Source organism: Eurosta solidaginis, chromosome 5 (genome assembly GCF_040869045.1).
Source record: "Eurosta solidaginis isolate ZX-2024a chromosome 5, ASM4086904v1, whole genome shotgun sequence".
NCBI lineage: Eukaryota > Metazoa > Arthropoda > Insecta > Diptera > Tephritidae > Eurosta > Eurosta solidaginis.
Genome location: NC_090323.1, coordinates 19,288,392 through 19,304,897, shown reverse-complemented (window position 1 = coordinate 19,304,897; position 16,506 = coordinate 19,288,392). Strand labels below are relative to the sequence as shown.

Below are 16,506 nucleotides of genomic sequence, written 5' to 3'. Positions count from 1 at the left end.
CAGTGCCAGCGAGTGCTAGGTGAGACGTTTATGTGTTTTCGGGTGTTAGGGGGTAAAAAAATACATTGGAAATATCGTACGCTTCGTCTCAAATGATATTCATCGCAAGAAGCAGGTCTACAAGTAGGATATGTAGCAGCACGCACATACACAGCCACGCTCACCTGATAAAATGCTTGTTCTTGTTCGTTTTTGTTGTGGATGCTATTTGACATTGTTGTACTTCTTAGTTCCAAGAAAAGTGTAGTAGCTGCTAACGAAAACTGCGTAAAATTTTTATCGTAAAATTACATAGAAATATCCTTATTTACTTTCAAACGAGCACTCAATTACATCTCTCTTTAAAATCCATATGTTTTGGGCAATTTTAATTAACAAATTGTGATAATTTATTACCGGGGACAATTGCTAAAACACGACCAAAACCGTCGAGGAGGTATGAATAGACGCGTTTTTGCCTCGCTTCCAATAATTCGAATACATTTTCGCCTTTGGACTATTTATAACAGGACAAAACGCGTCTTTTCATTTCTCTTTCCACATTTTTGGACAGGTTCTTGCAGTCGACCTCGGTTTCAAACTGTTTTTCGCGGAGAACTTTTGAACGGGTAGACAAACTTAGCACCCGTGTTTGTATTCTTAATGCTGGAATAACTACGCGTCTTCAGATACCCCAATTCAAGACTTTTGTATAATTTACTGGTGCACTACATTTTCATACTAAATTCGTTCAAAAAAATTTACCATCACAGCAACCCATATCTGATATTCCGCTCCTTTTTTTGTTTCCCTGCGTCGCTTTCCACGACAGCAACCCCGGTAATTTTGACACTTCGTTCGTGTCAAACGCATATTCCACGCAGGTTCCACAATAGTTTGACACTGACCGAAGTGTCAAACGGCAGTGTGTTAGAAAGAGAAATTAATTGTTTCCTTCTCATACATATCATACTTGTAAACCTTGTACTATGGCAAGAAGGTTGCGGAAACACGTAAAAACTGAAATGAAAATATTCTCTCTCAACCTCGAAACCCAATTCCCAAACTGTGTTGCAATAGTACGAAAACAAAAACATAAATTTTTTGGCAAGAAATACGAAAAACGGAATAACTATAGACTGAAGTCGACTTTATGTTAAGCAGCGCATTATTGACATCCATTTCGCCTTCACATACATTTAATTATATGCAAGCTGATTCATTTTGCAATATATACGTAAAAGTATTTAAAAAAGTATTTTTAAAGTAGTAGCATTAGAGGAGGTAGTAGTAGAAAAACGTACTAATGCACGTTTCGTGGGAAAACGAAACCCTTTTCAGACTTGTTGGCAGTGTTGCCGTGAGCCTAGAAAGAAATGTATCAGTTTACAAATAAAAAAAGGTACCAATCGCATAAACAACGACTAATTTTACCAGTTTTATTATAAACATAACTGCTTTCATTTATAAATTTCAAATTATGGAGGAATTTTAAAATTTCTTCAGCTCACTTACATATATCGTTATATCCACACAGCAAAAATTGTTGGAGCATGTGTTGCATGTGTGTTTAATTTACGGCGGCCATTTTTCTAATTTTAAAACTTGCTTTGTTTATGATTTGAATCATAAAGGAACTTTTAAAATTACAACTGAAAATTCAGTTCGAGTTGTGAATCACAAAAGCGACATTACATATTTGCGGCCTTTAGTGCGAGCGAAGCCGCCGGTAAAGGCTAGTTTATCCTAAAACGCTTAATAATCTGAACATAATAAGAGCGGTGGCACTTCTATTTTCCACATATGTATAAGGCCAAATACTCTCTCTTTATAAATCTTATGTGTGTTTGTATATTATTCTCTTCCTGTGTTCTTCGCCCCACATACCTGCACGTGATGGTCCCTCACCTTGCACTTAAATGTGCAAAGCGTGCCCGTATGAGCAAAAGGCTCGTGCGAGCCGTTTTGCCCATCGCTGGTTTAGGCAAACATGAAATACTCCCAGCTGTATGATGAAGCTATATAACGTCCGAAGAGATTTTAGGTCGAACTTCTCTTCCGATTTGCGTCGTATTCTCTTAATTTGTCCTAAAGTTGGCGGGAAGGGGCCTACATGTTTACGTCGACTCCGAACAGCATAAGTTTTTACTGAGAAGCTTTTTATGGCAGAGATACACTCGGAGTGTTTGCCAAATCACTGTTGAAAGACGAACCTGCTCGGAAAATTTTTTTTTAATTGAAAAAACTTGTTTCTAAAATTTGATGTTGCTTTGCCCGGGAATTGAACCCAGGATCTTCAGTGTGCTAGGCGGATCACGCAATCACCACACCACGGCGGCCGCTTAAATATTATGCCTTGCAATCTATTTTTAAGTAACTTCTCATTGAGCTACGAACTTGAAACTTTACACATAGGTTAGAACACCGTGACAATGCAAACTTAGGGGGGGAAATCCGTAAGATGGCGCACGGATCTAAATAATTAGATGAGAATTTGAAAATTTACAAACCAGCTTTTAAGTAACTTCTCGATGATCTAGAGACTTGAAATTTCAAATTTAATTCAGAGGTCGATGACAGCCGATGACACGATACAAAAAGATTCGCTAGGGGTCGCACGGGATGAGATATTTAGAAAGATCGTACGAAACGTAGGGAATCATTATAACCAGGGATGCACCTTAACGTTAAGCTAATCGTTTATCAAAAAATTTCCACCGTTTCCGTTGAAACACTCGAAATATTATCGATAAAGAAATTATCAAGATAAATTGTATCTCGTTTTTAACCGAAACGAAAAGCTTTCGTTAACGTTAAAAACGTTAACAAAAACGTGATACTTTATGTTTGAATTGTGCTGGCAATGCTATAGCCATGGTGAAGCCGTAAGCTGGTAACAGCGAGCGGACATACACACACAAACTCCATGTAATTTGTTTGTGTAATTCGTTCGTGGTAATGTCAAAAATACTCTGAGAAATGTTCGTACTGTCAAAATTCACGAGAAAAGTTGCAAACAGCTTGGCTAATGCTTTCACCTTTAACGACTCCGCCATCAATCAACTTTGCCAGCATAGTTTGAAATTAATAATCAACATAAACGATTTGATTTCGTTTTGATATGGCAGAAAACGAAACAAAATCATTTCGTTAATTTGACGTTCTTAACGTTAATAAACGAAACGAAATGACTTTGTTTCGTTTATTAACGTTAATTATCGTAACGAAATGATATCGGTTCGTTGGTTAAGCATGCCTGATTATAACCTTTACCAAGTAGCGCAACTAACAGATGATGGCTCAAAATTAGCACACACACACAAACATCACTAATGGCCATATTACGGAAATCTTTAGGGAAATTCAAGTTAAATTTTTAAACAGACATAAAAAGTTATAATTTTGGAATATATAGCATATAGGACACCTTAATTGCATTAATTTAAAGAAAATGTTTGCTTGTACTCAAGTATTTAATTATTTTTTCTAAATTTATCTTTCATATTGATACAATGATTGAAGGTATATTAATCCAGCGCAACTCTGCTCTTCCTACTGTTCTTCATTCCACTCCATTCGAGTGCCTTCTTTCACTGAATTGGAGTGCCTTCCACTCTATTCGCAACATAACCTCAATTTAAGCTACCAAACTATATAGTAAACAATGTAGGGAATTTTGGGATTGATTTTTATGTAAGTTCTCATTGAGCTACAACTGTAAAACTTCACAGATTGGATAAGACGCCGAGAAAATTTAAGAAAAGGAGAAAAAATTCCGTTAGGTGGCGCACGGATCGAAATATTAAGATAAGATTTTGGAAATTTGGTGTTTTGAGATCGATTTTAAAGTAACTTCTCATTGAGCTACAAACATGAAACCTCAGAGACAGGTTAAGACACCGTGACAAAGGAACAAAAGGAGAAAAAAAAATTCATTAGGTGGCGGACGGATCGAAAAGATTAGATAATAATTTGGAAATTTGAAACCGGGTTTTAAGTAACTTCTCGATGAGCTAGAGGCTAAAAATTTAGAGCTTAATTCAGAGGTCGATGACAGCCGATGACACAATACAAAAAGTTTCGCTAGGGGGCGCACGGACTAAGATATTTAGAAAAATCAAACGGAACGGAGGAAATTTTGGGATTGATTTTTGTGTAAGTTCTCATTGAGCTACAAGCGTAAAACTTAACAGATGGGTTAAGACACCGACAAAATGTAAGAAAAGGAGAAAATAAAAATAAAATAAAAAATTTTAATCACTTCCTTTATATCAAAAATCAGCGAAAAATTTTTCCTTATATAAAGACATATTCTTGCTAAACTTTGAATTTTAAATTTTGACATAGAAATTGCAAAAATATTTATGAGAAGTAAAAATATAAAGGTGGAGCGCAATTGATTTACTAATATCTCCTTTCCTACCAACTTTCCAATGCAAGTAAAGGCTTTGAAGACATTTACAAGGTATTATCGAAACAGCTATCACCTTGTCCGTCCTGATGTCACGTTGTTTAAATTTTTCCCAAATTATTAAATTGATCCAGTTCGTTCCGGTATTAAACATCATTGAGGTACAAGTAAGCCCGACTATCTCGGAAACGATTCAATATGACCACATTGAACCATCTAGGCGAAAATAATTTTATGGAAAGAAATTTTGTCAGTTGTCCGTCAGATCTGAGTTTTTTCAAACGTGCTGCTCGATTGTATCCAGGACCTATTCCCATGCCAATTGACCCGATTCCTTCAAGTGTTAGCACAATTAAGCAAAATACCATATATGTATGTTTCCGATTCGGAAACTCAAACAGAAAACTGGTTTCAAAAGACGAAAAATCTAAACATGCAAGCTCGAGGAGGTTAAGTGTAAAAATCCTAACAAAAAGTAGTTCTGGAAGTGGGAATATAATTAATGTAAAAACACATAAATCTTGGATCTTGGGCAATTAAGTACAAAAAATGGCTAAAACGGTTTTGTAAACAGATTTGTTTTATTTTTAGCAAGAAAACCTTTTTAATATAGTGTCAGACAATTGTAATTTGGGTGTTTGGTCTTATTGAAGTCGGCTTTTGAAGTTCTCGTATTCTCTTCTATGTAGTCACAGATGATGCTGTCATACTCAACTGTTAATCACACTTTGTTAAATTCACTTTGATCACACCTCAACGTGCCAAGGGGGAAGAATTTAAAATAAATATCCGCTTGAAAATAAATAAAAATTTGCAAAGGGAAAGAATTGGTATAAAAAAAGAAGAAAAAAATTAAGAATCAAGTAAGCGCCAATCCTAATTTCCTTTTTATTTTTTATTCCTAAATATGGAATAGCTGAATAAATTCAGAATGTTCATTTCCAGAAATAGACTAATCTTGTATTCTGAATATGTAAACTTCGCTTAAAATAAGCAAAGGAAGGTACGTTGCCATGTATGAACATTGCTTGAGTTAATAAATGCATATATTTTTCTATATAGTATATTAGAAAATCGAAATTTAAAAACTGAATTTCTTACGTGTCCCGTAAAACACGAATGTACAATTTTATTTTTACACTATAACGCAGTTCAGAGTTTTGTGGATTTGATATTGGAAATGTTGCAGTAGCAAATATAAATTACGGATTGTGAAAAACTTTTTAAATTTTTCTTTTAACATTTTGTTTTATATCGACAGTTGCTGATTTGGTATTCAATATTGAAAAAATAAACTATGGTTTTTGATGTTGCGTTTTTGCCATGACGTAGCAAGTGCACAGCCGTACAATTTGTTGACGTTTTGTGTAAATAAATAATACAATGATGCAAGACCATTTGCACAAAATCCTGAACTCCACTTATAATTTTTTTTTTTTTTCGTATAAACTTATTTTTTGTAATTTTAACCAACCACCAGTTCCACCAAATTTAGTTTTTGGTTTTTCATATTTATTATTAGTTTCGCTGAAATTTCACCTGACTCGCTGTATCCACAAATTCCGGTGATTTTTTGCTGTCCCGTAAAAACGCATTGTTGTTTTGGATTTTTTACACACATTTACAAATATTTCAAAAGCAGGCTTCTATTTTATTTTGATATGTCCCACTCATTGTTAATGCACCAAGTAGTTTTTATAGCATATCTCCACTTAGAGCTTTATTCGAGATTTAGGCGTTTGAAAGGATTTAACGTTAAATCTTGAAAGTTTTATCATACAAAATAAAATCTCGAAACGCAGAAGATTTAAGTTAAATCTCCATCAAATCTTCAATCATTTGTTCAATCATTACAAATATTTTAGGTATGGCAACCTACAATCCATATGTCATGTAATTTTTTGATAGGAAAACATTTAAAGGTTGGAGCAGTTTTTAAATTCATGTATGACAGATGTTTTTTGAAGATTTTCAAGTTAAAATTTTTATGGCCAAATGTGAGTAAAATAATAAAATGTACCAAGATGGAATATTTAGATATGTTTTTGCTGTAAAAATGTATGTGTGAAAAACTTCACAAAAGTTGTAACTGTGCACGTAGCCCCACTTTAAAAATTTTCAATACAAAAAAATAAAACTACAGTGGAGACAGTACAGGTTAAAAAGAGATTTATTAAATCTTCTCAGTTAAAGCTCTAGGTGGAGATATCGCCGCCCACTACTACTACTTACTCAGTACTCGTATCGTTATATCACTACCCATGATTGATCCAAACTCAAGTTTTCGGCGCTTATTTTCTCAAATGTTCAGATAGTCTTATTTATCGTGGAACCATGATTCAATTACTAGAAGTTTGTTCTCCAATAATGACAGACCTTTGACATTCACAAATTTTAAAATCTGGACGGGTTGCTTTTAGGAAATAAAAAAAACGGGGAATAATTAAAGCCCCTTCAGCGAAAATTGTAGTAGAAAATTACCTGTAGTAGTATATTAGTAGTGATAATAAATTTGTAAATGCGAACAGGTTTTGGGGGAAATAATTCATTTTCACCAAATATTTCGTGAATTGATAAAGAAATTGGTGTGGTTATTCTTTCAGAATTTGTTTGAAGAATTCAAAAACTCCCTATCTGAGCAAAAGTTAAATGCATCATTTTGACATAAGAGGGAGTTAATGAAAAGCATTCTGAGATAAGGGGTTCTTCAACCTAATTCTGATATAGGTCGCTTATGTGAAAAATGGGATGTTTTTTAAAAATATTTTGAGATAGGCTGTTTTCGAACTGGCAGCCGACATGGGGTGATACTCTAGACAGCAGCCGCAGTGAACTGACCAAAAAAAATAAAAGAAAATGGCTTATTGTCTTAGAACTTTATATTCCGGCCCTAACTTTGACAGAAGAGTTAGGTTTTTGTACGGTCCTGCTACACAGGGAGTGTTTAACTTTTTATTCTGAAATTTCGGAAAGTTCTTTTCCGTTTAAGTATTCATGGAAGTGTTCTGAATAAACAGTTTATAAACTTATTGCTTTCTATTTCTACTACTAATATTTTTTCGAAAAATCGCAAAGAAACAACACATGTAACGGATGTCAATGCGATTTGGGAGCAAAATGGCTGCAATTGTCAAAAAATTTGTCAGCCGAGCAAACCGCTTGTGATTGAATCATGTCGTGGAACTTTCTATGGAAACCAATTTTTCAACATCGCCTAAGGCCAAAAACTCGCACACTATCACCCAATCGCTCCATGTTTCACTCTGGATATTGCGTTTCGGAAAGTGTCTTATTTATTCTTCTCCATATTTTTTTTGCATTTTCCTTTCAATTTTGCTTTAAGCGGCAATTACCCACCGACGTGTGCCGTACGTACGGACGTTTGTCGTACGAAACACGTTTGACCTAACCCTCAAGCCCGTAGGAATCAATGTGTGCGTCTGTGTACATGTACATAACATATTTGTGTGTGTATTGTTTACAGATAAGCACTGTTGCCATTGACAATTTATACCAATTTACCTCTGCAAAATGCTTATAGAAACATCAACTTTTTCCAATTTAATTTTTGATGTTGTAAAAGGCTGGAATTAATATTAAATAAATATAAATAGATTACATATTTATAATCTGCACTTTTACATTATTATTTCGAATTATTTTCACAATTTTTCAAACTTTAATTAGGTGTTTTTGCATAAAACTGCAAACGGTCAAAAATTAGCGCACAAAAGTTTACTAGGCAACTCTGTCTAGTGAAAGAGCGATCAGCTGACACGTTCTTACGGAACAAATCAAAATTGTTTTGATTTCTACGTTCCGGGCTACGTACTTACGGGCGTTGCACGTCGGTGAGTTTTCGTTTACATTGTACACTCATAAGATAGGTCGTGTCAGCTGACACGTTTTTGGTATGTACGTTCGTGAGTAACTGCCGCATTAGTTGCTTAAGGGAAATTGCCAAAAGTATATTTCAAAAGAAGATTTTATACTATTTTTTTGGAAAGTTTAGGCGTTACATATGCACTATTTTTCTTAAAATTTGCATATAAGGAGTTTTTTCAGCGGAACTTGCCCATATAGACCATTTGCATATAATGCCCGACGCATTGTGTGGCACTTATTGCCACACCTGATTTTTCTGAAATATTTGTTGACAATTTTACAGCACTTCCCAAAGGGGTTTTCACAACATTTCGCACAACTGACCATACTTTGGAACCGCTCAGTCGGTGTGGTCTGCTTAATTTGCAACAATTTTCGTAACTTTTTTCTTTTTCAATAATATTTTTTGCAGTGTTGTGACTTCTATAACATTAGTATCTCCAACTCGGTGAAGGTTTTTCCTTCCTTATGATATTTTATCATGAATTCGCGAATATAGATAGACGTTTTTTTTTTAATTGCGAAACATATTCTTATGCCAATGTTGGTAAGTAAAGATCAGAACTACCCAAACACTTCAAACAGTTCATTTAACTCGCCTCCCATCCGAAGTTGTCGTCTGTGTAACGAGTGTAACGGTTTTTTTGCTTGCAACACATGAACCCCGATTTGTACACTTTTCACACTAGCACCTTTCTTCTAAGCTGGCAACAACATTATTTTTATCGGCTACGAAAAAGTCTTATTCTGTTTGCGGATAACAACCATAGTGTACCTATACTTGTACTTGTACTGTACTGTACACTATGATAACAACATCTTGTTACCACTCACAATTGCACGTGTTTGCTAAATATTTGTTTGAACAAAACAAAAGTGTATCCATTTTAATGTACACGAATTTCCAAACAACATTAAAACCTTTAAATGGGAAATTTAGTTCAAATTTTATTTTCACTTCATTCTCAATTGCGTATCTTTGTTATACTCAGCGTGCTTTGCACACAGAGTATATTAACTTTGATTGGATAACGGTTGGTTGTACAGGTATAAAGGAATCGAGATAGATATAGACTTCCATATATCAGTGTCGAACAAAAATTTGATTGAGCCATGTCCGTCCGTCCGTCTGTCCGTTAACACGATAACTTGAGTAAATATTGAGATATCTTCACCAAATTTGGTACACGAGCTTATCTGGACCCAGAATAGATTGGTATTGAAAATGAGCGAAATCGGATCATAACCACGCCCACTTTTTATAAATATTACATTTTGGAAAACACAAAAAACCTGATTATTTAGTAATGTTGAAATTTGACGTGTGGACTGATATTGAGACTCTTGATAAAATTTTTTTTAAATGAGCGTGGCACCGCCCACTTGTGATAAAATCAATTTTACAAATATTATTAATCATAAATCAAAAATCTTAAACCTATCGTAACAAAATTCGGCAGAGAGGTTGCCTTTACTATAAGGAATGCTTTGAAGAAAAATTAACGAAATCGGTTAAGGACCACGCCCACTTTTATATAAAAGATTTTTAAAAGGGTCGTGGACGAATAAAATAAACTATATCTTTGCAAAAAAGAGCTTTATATCAATGGCATTTCATTTCCCTAGTGCACCGATGTGCAAAACGGCTCGTATGGGCTCATTACATTTTACGAATGTATAGAGATGGGATTGTACCCGGCGTCTACCATTTTACTGGGAAATACCAGGAATACTCTTTTTTTGGTTATTTATCAGTTTAGCACTTGAAGTGATATGTCATTTGAAATTAAAAAAATTTTCTTTAGATTTTCAACAAACTATCCAGCAAACATTCGGAGTTAAAGGTTAGTCCAAAAGGACTCCAAATTATTATAAGCTCATTTAGGAATCTGAAGTGAATATATTTACCTTTACGCCATTTTCGTCTGTTATAAGCCTAATTTCATACTTCATGTGAGCTCAAATATGAGCCCGATATGACTCACAGCGGGCATTGTTTACTATATTGTAGTTTGGCAGCTTAAATTGAGGTTATGTAGCGAATTGAGTAGAAGGCAGTCGAATGAAGTGGAGTTGCATTGCATCAATATATGTACCTTCAATTTTTATATCAATATAACAGTTAAAATTATGAAAAAATAACTAAATCATTACATATAAGCAAGCATTTTCTCTTAATTACTGCAAATAAGGTGACCTAAATGCTATATGTTCTTAAATTAGCAAAGTTTATGTCTGTTTAAATATTTTACTTGAATTTTCTAAGATTTTCGTAATATGACCATTAGTCGTGTTTGTACTAATTTTGATCTGATCGGCTGTTTGTTGCGCTACTTTATAAGGTTTACAATGCTCATAGACATGTCATATTTTGCCTATTATATGACTTACACATATCGGAAGCAGAAGATATGGAGAATACATAACTTACTGTAACAAAAGAATTTATTATCTATACAGTCATATGTATGTACTTCAAAAGATAGTATACGCAAATTGATCTATGAAGGGGAAATACCAAAATGTCCTGCGGCTATGTGAACGAAATTCAGAAGCTTTAAGGTGGGCAGTAACATAGAGAGTCAGGAAGCAAACCCCATGGTCAATAAATAAGATAATAAGTATCTACACAAATGTATTCGAATTGTCGCTCAAAGAAATATATTCAACCAAGCGCTGATAATTGTAGTGTCAAGAGACATTTTGATGAAAGAAATCCCATGAAAAGGTCGAAAAAAATTTCATCAAATTAGAAATATTAAAGACTCCTAGGTGATCACATTTCTGAGACCCATATTTTTAACATATTGGACCCCATAATTGTGAAATGTAAGAATAAAAAATGATCATTTTGGAGCCTTTTAGGACTTCGATATGATGAAAATTATGAGCTGCATGCCAAATATATATTTTTTAACGAATTTAGGGAAATTCCGCTTATTTGAAACATTCTGCTAACGTTCGAATCGCTAAGCTGTTGAATAAATCACTCCAATATTCTGTATTGCAAAATGGTGTTTATTAGACAACTTTGGGAGTAGTACAATTATACTTTGCTCCACTGATAGCGTGTTTAAATCAAACTGATTAGTCATGCCTCAGCTTGCGCTGCTTTTATACTCTCGGTTTCCTCCTTCACCCATGTGTAGCCATATCCGTGTGTATATGTCAGGACTACTTCGGCTAATGATTACATGTGTTTGTGAGTATCTCTCCGTTGCATTGTATGTATGTGTGTAAATGATGATTGATTTGTTTACGTACACAAGAGTGGCAGCTTGCTTTATTGTTGTTGTGCCTTTATTTACTAACAGCTTAGTGATGCTAATAACTATTCGTCACAATATGTCAGAGCAAGATTGGAACAAATATTCATATTGTATTATGAAAATTTTCCATTTTAATAAAAAATCAATTACATTCGTACATTGTACATTGGTATTTATTTGTATTTATTTGTATTTATTAGGCAATTCATCCCAGCACAACAATTTGACAAAAATTATTTTACAGTGCTAGTCGGTAAAAGGCATAAAATAGGAACAATCTAATCTTGAAACTTAAAGCTAATGACTATGGCTAAGAAAAGGTTACAAAAAATAATATATTTAATAAATAGTAAATAGATAAATAAAGGAATGATAGAGTACATTTGCTTAGAAGGAATCAGTATTTTAATTGTCTAGGTTATTATAGAAACTTGTTAATTCTTTATTGAAGAGCAGAGCATTGCTTATAAGCCTAAGTCTAAGTCTAGAAGGGAGCCCTTGCTGTTCATTTTATGTATTGGCATCGACGTGTTTCCGCTCATGGACGGTTTTCCAAAGTTATCTACATCTTAACGATGTAAGTACTTTGAACCTTTTTAATGTGATAGCGAAACTGCCGTGCTTTGTTGACATTTGTCTAACAATGCCTAAGGTCAAATTGCTGTCGTATAATAAGAGATCATTAGAGTCATAAATGACACCAGAAAGAGTTTCAGAAGAAGCTGAATATGTGCTGTTTACGAGTATTTAGGCTCATATGATATATGAGAAAAGGCTAATATAGGACGACCTTCGCAAGAGGGGAAATACATTCATTCCAGACTTAACGACTGTAAACGCTCCGAATAGGACACCTGATTGTGACTTCAAATGTTTGCTGAGTAAATTAATATTTTTGGAACAGTATGCATTATTGGTGAAGGTTTTTGGAAAACGCTGGCTTATAGATTAAAGCTATTTTAACCTATGGCGCTATGGATTACTACTCCTAAATATCACCGGTATAGTATACATGGCATATGCATATTTTGAGCTGATTTTGTGTGTTTGTTTGCCATATTTTCTAAAACATAACTTATAGGCTAAATATTTGGGTATGTACCTATTTTTACCTTGGACCCGTTTTAATAGTTATTTTCTTTTTTTGAGTCGGGAAAATTTTCGGATCAAAAAATTGTCCAAGTTGAAAGTTTATGGGATCCCGGCGATGCCCATACCATTTTCATAACGAATCGAAAAAATCCGCAAATAAAAGTAAAATCCAGACTTATTTTTTTTTAAGGACAAATAAAAGTCCGGCACTATAACTATGGAGCGGCTCATTCAAGTGAAACGAACTTTTTACAGTTAGATTTTTCTAAATGTCTATATTTGAAACCCATTTGGTCATTTAAAAGTTTTTGTTAGTAATACCACAAAATTGTCCTAGAAAAACTAAAATCAACTCTCATAGTAATATTCTTATGCTTTACCATGGTTACCTTGCACCTGTTTTTTCGCTATAAGGTTTAATCCAAATGAGATATTATCTTGAAATTTGATACACCGCTTTCTGTTGAAACAAGAAGAATTCTGTTTGAGAAAAAATCATCTCATTTGGATGAGCCGTTCCATAGTTATAGGGCCGGACTTTTATTCTGTACTTAAAAAATTCATATCCGGATTTAACTTTTACTTTCAGACTATTAAATAAAAGTCTGGATTTATTAAGTTACAAGTCCAGATTTGAATAGTTATAATCGGTTTGATTTTACCATTTGGGTATTTACCTCTTTCACATATCCAAAGTGTATTCAACAAGGTGTGATTGGCAGCTGTATATGAATATCATATAAGGGACTATTGTGTCATAAATTTCAACTGCAAATATCTCCGGACAGAGATACAATTTTTCTTTTCGGCCTTCGGATTATTGTTCTCGTCTTTTGACACCTCTCTCGATATTTTTGGTAGCGTATCAGCAGTCGACCCCTCAACTAGACTATTACCCGATAACTTAACAAATGCTCAACGTAGATCTGATATAAACGCTTTGTGCTAAATTATTCCCGTTGGAGAGCAGAACCCCAGAAACTTTAATAATAACATTGTTAATAATAACTAATTTCTCGTAACTCGTCAATTGGAAATTCGACCATTACTACACAGTTCAAACTTTTAATGCCTTTCAATAGTAAATCTGAGGACTGTGGCTAAATTCAATTAATGTGAGTTTTGAAATGTACATTTTTCTCTAACACAAATTACATGGAAATAATGTACATTTCAAAACCCGCACTTATCGAATCTAGGCCATAGATGGGAAAATTGAAGCGTGAGGGTGCACTGGTAAGCGGAAGAGTAAAGAACTCAATTTAAAAAAAGTGGAGCACCCAGCTATTGGAAACAATTTTTTTTTTACCTTTTGTCTGATTTTATAATAAAATTGATACAACCGAGCCCTGTAGAAATTTAGTTTAAAAATACCATTTTTATGTAAATAAAACAGAACTAGTTTGGCTTGCGGAACGGGTTTGCTCTAAGGTTTTCCGTTAAAACAATTATTTATATAAGGCTTTTTGTTAGAATGAAATTGTGTGTGACTTTATACTTTACCACAACCTGATATCAAAGATTTTACAAAGATGTCGACACATTCGTGAATTGCCGAATTGTTTGTAAGCCAATTAAAACTACAAAAATTTGGTCCATTTCTTTGGGTTTTGATCCTTTTTTTCGATGAATTTTGGTCCCAAATGAAAACATGGTGTGGCAACCTATGAAAAGGTGGCTTATGACTCAAAAAAGAAATTGCGAGAAACAGCTGTTGACAGCTGTTTTTTTGAGTCATAAGCCACCTTTTCATAGACCGGGTCACATATATAATTTTATAAAAATTCATTTTCACCTTTTTTTCTGAATTGATAATTTTATTATCTTTTTCGCTGCTTAATTTTTATTTTTATATTGCATTTTAACTTTTTATTTATTTTTTTATTTATCTGAAGTTAGTTTTCTGTTTCACATTGTGTGTTGATAGAAGAAGAGTATTTTACCACTTGCACTAGAAGCAGATAAAGAAATGCCATTCCAAAAACTTCATAGGTAGTTGAAATAGTTGTGTTTACTCGGTGTGAACAGGTAGTACATACTTACAATATAAGTACATACATATTTAAGTATGCATAAACCACATATGTACATGTATTTAGATACCATACTTATGATATCGAACAGGTATTGGCTTATATATTTATTTATTTACCAAAAATATGTGTCTCTATATAAAAACTCATAGATAAGTTATGTATTGTATGTATGTATCTTTATACACGTATTTACTCGTTATTGAAACACCCTTAATTGAATGACAACATAAAACCAACATTGTTAAAATATAGAGCACATTAGTAATTTTGTATTGTCTTACAAACACTTTGACTTTACATATTTTTTGTTGTTGTTGTAGCAAGTAGACAATTGTATAGGAATTTTTCGTGCACTTAATATTCCTTTCACGATCGTTTTAGTTGTAATAAAATATTAATTGAATTACTTTTCCCTTTTTGTTATTCATTAAAACTTTTTTAGTAACCAATTCGATGAGCATATGTACACTAAACACAGGCACACACACACACACTCATAGTAAACTCAACTTTGTGCAAGAACCATATTAAAAGCCGCTGAAACACACACACACAGCAATCAAGCTCTCTCCCTTAAAAAAAAAGTATTTATGGTGTGGTGAGCTCACTATTACAAATGCACTACAAAAACCAGTAGTTCAAGTACCTGATGTCACACACAGGCAGTTGTCGTCGTCAATGGCACTGAAGAAACTTCTTTCTTAATTTCAGGTATACAATTTTATATTAAAATTACCAACTGCAATGAACTACATTCACATTCAAATCATTAAATTTTTCATGCTGCTTTTTTTTTTGTATGCACATTTCTAGCTTTGCACATTTATTTAATTAATTTTGCAAATGCATTCACAAATATATATATACATTCTTTTTTACACTAATTCTTATGATTTCATAAATGCCTACTTTGTCAACCTACGCCCAACACACAAACGAGATCGCTTTATCCGCCTATTGTATCTGCAACAAACTTGACGTTTTTAAAGCCTACCGTGAACTGAACTAGAAATCCTAATCGTATCTTGTCCATACCATACACACCGTCGTCGATATTTGACGTTGAAAGTATCTCATTGTGTGAGCGTATACCTTATCTTTTTTACCACTTAACCGTGTTGAGTTTATATTTACAATCTACTATCTCTTCAATACTCGCCGGTTGTTGTTTCATTCAGCTATCCGCTGTACAAAGCATATACACAACAACAGTGTAATAACAGTGAAATACCCCTGCAATGTTAACTTGTAATTAAGCCAAAGAATGTGAAATTATTTCAACTTCTTTGATAACAATGTTAACATCGCTTTTTGATTAGCAGAGCACTTTTGGGTCTTACTTTTTTTTTTTTTTTGATGTGTAAACACTAGGTGGTTACAAGGTACATATATGGTGAATTTTAATTTTTGTTCTATCTTTCGGGGCACCCTCCTAAAATATGCCAATAGATCAGAAAATGATTATTGCAAAGTTTCAGGTCAATCCGATAATGTTAACACGTGCTTCATTGAGGTCAAAGTTAAGAAAAACAGCGATTTTTCATAAAAAATTTTAGTGTCAGGTGGCCGCATAAGATTAAAATGATCGCATAAATGCCAAATACTGCTAAAAATAACCGTTTTATAAAGAAAAAAAAAAGATCGAAGTTAATGCAAATAAAATTACCCATCGAATGATATACGAGTGAAATTCCTGGCATAAATAGTTTCGCTTTTACTGAGGAAACACTAAATTTTTTTCTGAAAAATCGCTGTTTTTCCTAACTTTGACCTCTATGAGGCACGTGTTAACATTATCGAATTGGCCTGAAACTTTGCAATAATCATTTTCTGA

At 33.7% G+C, this 16,506-nt stretch overlaps 2 protein-coding genes across 2 annotated transcripts in view; one reads left to right on the top strand and one right to left on the bottom strand.

Annotated features, from left to right (window-relative positions):
• Positions 1-15,371, top strand: part of Su(z)12 (Polycomb protein Su(z)12) — a 237,556-nt gene extending 222,185 nt beyond the window's left edge. Inside the window, exon 9 of the transcript XR_010954018.1 lies at positions 15,115-15,371. The gene's annotated coding sequence lies outside the window, so the exon portion shown is untranslated. The remainder of the gene's footprint in view (positions 1-15,114) is intronic.
• kug (kugelei) overlaps positions 1-15,651 on the bottom strand; it is a 175,590-nt gene extending 159,939 nt beyond the window's left edge. The window contains exons 1-2 of the mRNA XM_067792242.1: positions 15,582-15,651; positions 14,432-14,587 (exon numbers count right to left, since the gene is read on the bottom strand). The gene's annotated coding sequence lies outside the window, so the exon portion shown is untranslated. The remainder of the gene's footprint in view (positions 1-14,431; positions 14,588-15,581) is intronic.
• Between the last annotated feature and the right edge of the window lie 855 nt (positions 15,652-16,506).